Genomic DNA, 5,772 nt, shown 5'->3' on the forward strand with positions numbered 1-5,772 from the left:
CGCACATCATTCCTTCACACAAGCAAGCAAGCACACCTCATACTTTCACAACTGCTAACTCTGGCAGCTCAGTCCAGAATTCAGTTTGATTTTCATTGGCAGCCTGGTGTCTAACATCAGAACAATGCAACATGTCACACAGCTTGCAGTTTGCATGAGTGGTTGAAAGAATGACAGGAAAAATTTACCACACTCATCTGGCCTCCCGACTCCCTGCATTTAAACACAATCAATAATCTGTGGGACCATCTTGATTGGGATTTTTGTTCCATGGATCTTCAACCAAGAAATGTAGCACAGATTGCCATGGTACTGGAATTGGTATGGCTGCACATCTCTTTAGGTACCTTCCAGAACTTTGCTGACTCTCTTCCTGAATGTTTCAGAGCAATCCACTTTGTAAAAGATGGTTATTCAGGCTTCTGATAGGTAGTCACATGAATGAGGACTGGCCAGTGTATTTAACTAAGGGTGCAGTTATGGGCCTCCACATTTATGCGAATTTTCAAATTTAAGAATCAATATCAATTTAATAAATAGACCCAGCTCCAAAATATTTATAATGTCTGTTTCAAAAAAAGCTCTTGCTAATGTGTCCGAAACAATCTATATTCAGGTACATAAAATGAAAGTGGAGGACCCCCTAAAGAGAATATGAAGCAAAGTTAAAAGTTAAATCACAATTTGCTAAAAGTAATGCTGTACTCCATTTACAAGAATTTTGTTTTTCATTTCATAAACTATTATGGAGATAATAAAATCTGTACAATAAATTATTGCTGCTGCTTTTGAGAGAACAGAAGGGGGTATGGGCACAGGTGGAGAGAGAAAGAGAGAGAGGGGATGGAGAGGATGGAGGGTTATTCAGTGTAAGTGTGATGTTCACTCATGATTATCTTGTTGGCACCTCTTAGATCGTCTACAGATTACAATCAGTTTCACAAAATGTACCAGTAACTTTCAGAAGTGTGGCACTACTCTGGTGGTTCTTTGCCACACATCGGACTTAGTAGTCCAGCCTCATGCCATATTTGCTTAGCTCACTACTGCCAACTGATAATTCATTCTTTGTATATGTACTTGTGTCAACACCTCTTGATTCTGCCAAGTGACCAGATGCCCTTTGCTGACTAACATGGTCTGTAACATAGTTCTTGACCCAGCTAGGCCTCTATTGTCCTAACCTCATTCTCAGTTCAGATCTTCCCTTCAAGGTTACAACATTGGCTTTTGGTCCTAAGCACGCATGCACACACACACACACACACACACAACACACACACACACACACACACACACAACACACACACACACACACACACACACACACACACACACACACACACTCTTCAATGGGCATGTCATGTGGTGAGGCACTTTGTCCGAGGATATTCCTCACAAGGAATTGAGAGTCACGCATACCATACCATGCTACCTCTAATGCTACAACACACAGAGATATTTAAAACAGTGTTTCATACATCAAGGCATTCCATATGACTGGCAAGCTTTTGTGTCCAAGTAGGTACTAACAAAATATCTAGGTCATCCCCTTCATAGTTGGTAGCCTTGCATGATAACTGTATTAATTTATTTGGTGTTTGTTCTGGATATTTCTCCCATGACAGATATTCATTTCCATGTTTCATGTCACCTATAATCATATTCGTGTCCGTGAATAGTTGGTAATGAGATAGTGACTTGTTCTGTGTCTCATATTCACATGGAATGTGTATAGAGTGTTTGTTTTTGGGATGAGTCAGCATTAATGATGCTGTTCTTACCATTTTACTTCTTTTTTTAGTATTATCATATCAACAAGTGACTTTCAGTAAGAACTATTAAATTCTGAGATCATCCAGTGCACACTGTTGTAATTGAGTTTTCTCAATAAACCTGTTATTTTTCTTATCTCCTTGCAATCACTGTAATGTGCAGTATCTGACATGCCTGTTCTCACACTCTCAATTGAAGCAAAATTTTTCTGGTTATTTTATTCAGTTACCTAGCGATGTATTCCTCCTACGCTGGTAACCTGATGATAAACTCAAGTGAATCAGTTTTCAAATTCAGCATGATGCTGGTTACCTTATCCTGTTAGGTGTGCATAGAGGCTCCCACCAGCTCCTGTATGAGAGTGCCTTTATGATCTTCATCCTCCATAATGCCCAAAGACAGTATCATTTCCTGGATGGTATTTTGCAAGGCTGTCTTTGCTGTTTCCCCTGCTTCCGTGACATCCCCATTTTCTCTGTGATGCTTGAAGAATACTATGAAAACCTTGGCATAATCTTTAAATGTGTCCAGGATGCTGGCACTATTGTCATCACAGCAAAGTGTGTTTTTGGTGTCAGCAAGGTGATATTGCTAAGATCAGGCACCTCCACCATAGGCTCTCATCCCTGACCAACATGGCGCAAGCCATCCTTGATTTCCTTCACCCCAAGGCATTCAAGGACCTCCATCATCACTACAGCAAATTAAACTTCTTCTGTCACCCACTGAAGAATGCTGCTGGTATGCAGGTGCCACTCAGCAACACCCTTCACAGTTCAAAACAAAGGGGAACAGTGCAGCACTGTTGACACCACAAGTGGAAGACAGCTATGCTGCCACCAAGCACGACTTGGCAGACGCTAACCTGCTCACCCACCCACAAACCACTGTCCCATTTGCTGCTGTGGCGAATCACAACCAGAAAGTCAGGGGCACCATGCTGCAGTAGTACATCAGCAGCACCTGGCAGCCAGTTGCTTTCCTCTCCAGCAAGTTCTCTACCACCGAGTGGTACTGGAGCACATACAACAGAAAGCTCCCTCCCATCTAAGAGGCAACCAGATACTTTCAGATGTCAGTAGAGACCTATAACTTCATGGTCGTCATTGGCAACCTTCATCTTGAAAGACAACGACCACTTCTTGCAACATCAGTTTACCACCAACATACATCATTCTGTCACAACTGACAATGCTGTCACTGACTGCCTTGGTTGAACCTGCCCCCTCACTTCATCCATGGACTCCAAAGTACTGAGCACCATGCAGGAACAAGACCAGGAACTGCTTGTCTCTGCCTTGATGCCTTTACCAGTCTCCTACTTTCATAAATTTCAGTTCCCAGCCCAGACAGCAGTATCTGACATAACATATCAACCAGCTCACTGCACCTGTCCCCAACCACATTCTATCCCAAGGCTGCATTTGATGAGTTACACAACCTGGCACACCCCAGTGTGAGCACTTCCATCCAGCAGAGTTTCCTGTGGCCAGGTATTCAAAGGGACTACAAGACCTGGACCCACACTTGCCTCACCTGTCAGCATGCCAAGGTCAGCTAGTACATACATGCACCTAATGCCACCTTCCCAAACATCAGGCAGCACTTTGTTTGCTTTCACTGTACATCGAGCTACCATCTGTGAACAGGATTGTGGAACAGCACAACCATACCTTAAGGGCCATCCTTCCCTGACCCAAAAGCATGTTGAGCACTGCCCTGCTGATCGTATTTTTTGGCCTCTGCATCATTCACGTGTCTGACATAATGTCAGCTGCTGACCTCATCTATGGCCAGTTGCTCACTATGCCAGGTGACTTAAGAGCCCACTGGTCTGTCTGTGGATGATATTGTGCCTGAGTTTGTCACCAGCTTGCAAGACTGCATGACTTGCCTGTGAACTCCACCCCCTCCCGCCCCCCGTTCCCAGCTCCATGGACCATACTTTCATTCACAGCAACAACCTAGCCTCATGTGGTCATGTCAGTGTGTGCATTGAAATTCATAGTCCTATTTCGGCCTCACTACTCTAGCCCCCAGCTGTTACTGAAGCAGGAGTGCAAGACATTCAGTCTACATATTTGTGGCACCCCTATACGCATTGTGATTGACAGCTTAAAGCCACTCCATAAGCTGAAACCCATTCTCATCAATAACCCACAGACACCCACTGCTGCAGATAGTGGTGCCACTTCCAAAACCACAATAAGCAATTCTGCCGCCAATGATGCTCACCACAGCAAACCAGCCTTCTGCACCACAGCTGAGGACTCAGCCAGAAATCTACCAAGCTGTGACACTATTCCAGAACTGCCACTGACAATACAGACACCAGCTGACTATGCTGCTGACACCAGACCAACACCCTAACTGCCTTTGCCACCCACAGTTGCATTATTTTATGTATTCACAGCACCAGCCTCAGACCTCCTGTTGCTTGTCTTCTTGCTGGAGACATAAGCAATACACTCTTGCATTGGTCAGCACATGCATTTCCATCTGTCAAGCATGGCCACTCAGCTGTCAGCCTATCCACACAGTAACCTAGCAGTGCTACTGTGCTTCAACCCCCACTACGTTGCACTGGGAACCTCACCCAGCACCTGGTCACTTTTAGACACAGGCTGCTCACCAGCCACTTTCCTTTCACCATGTTGCTCTGCCCAATCTGCCCTGGAACCCCCACCTCGAATGCCACCGGATGACATCTCACTGTTGCTCACTGCCAGCTTCTTGCTGGCTTTCGCTGTCATGCACTGGACTGACACTACTGACAGTTGGCAACTATGCCTACCGCATATCTGGTGCCTTGACATCTGGCACCCACCTGTCACATGACTGGCATCAGCAATGTCAGTGACTCTGCCCTTTGTCTACTGTTATCCTCAATCTCAGTACTAGCCTTGTTTGTCAAATCTCACTCCTCATCCATGCTATGCTCACGAAGTTTGGGGGGGGGGGGGGGGGGGGAGACTGTACAGAGGCCTTTCACCACTCATCCATCTTAGCAGCATGTCTTCATTCCGTATTTCCCAAGCTCTCTACTGCCATCTACTAATGCAGTGAGTTTCTTTCTTCATATCCATGTTTTCACTAACAGCTCTTGATTCTGATATTTGACTGGACACCCATCCACTACAGTCACCTACTGCTGGAACCTAAACAACAGTTCTGGACCTAGCCAGGTTTTTTCTGGCCTAACCTTGCTCTCATTTTGGATCTTCCCTTTATGGTAACAACATCAGATTTTGGTCCTGCACACACACCACAATAGACCTGCCACTTGGTGATGCACTTCATATCTGAGATATGTTAAAAAATGATGAAATTCCTCCAGCTGTATTAAGGTGTTGGTTTTATTGGCGACTAGATGTTGTTACAATATCATCTTCAGGTCCAGTTGTTGACAGCAGCCATATGTACCTAACACTAGATGTCAGTGGTGAGATAGGCATGTTCTATGCGGAAGGCACATGGAACATGACTATCTCACCACTGACTACTAGTGTTAGACACATATGGCTGCTGTCAACAAGTATGGACCTGAAGATGATATTGTAACAACATCTAGTCGCCAATAAAACCAACACCTTAATACAGCTGGAGGAATTTCGTCATTTTTTAACATATATTAAACTAGCTGACGTCCCAAATTGTCCATTTCAATTACAGATATACGAAGATCATATCTGAGATGCTTGCCTCAAGGTGATAGAGACTCACCTGTGCACATGGCCTCTAATCCTGCAATGCAACACAGTATGTAAAACAGTGGTTTGCACTGTGAGATATTCCCTCCAACTGGCATATGTTTGTGCCCATATGGGTACTAACTGGGTTTCAAGCTGGCAGCTATCACAACCAGTGCAATAACTGTATCATTCCTTTGGCCATTTCTTACGACAGGGACTGTCAATTCTGTATCTCCTGTTGGCAAAAATTATGTTCATGCTGGTAGATACTCAGTGATGAGGTAGTGACTTGCTTCTGTTTCCC

The sequence above is a fragment of the Schistocerca gregaria genome, chromosome 4 (genome assembly GCF_023897955.1).
Source record: "Schistocerca gregaria isolate iqSchGreg1 chromosome 4, iqSchGreg1.2, whole genome shotgun sequence".
Taxonomy (NCBI): Eukaryota; Metazoa; Arthropoda; class Insecta; order Orthoptera; family Acrididae; genus Schistocerca; species Schistocerca gregaria.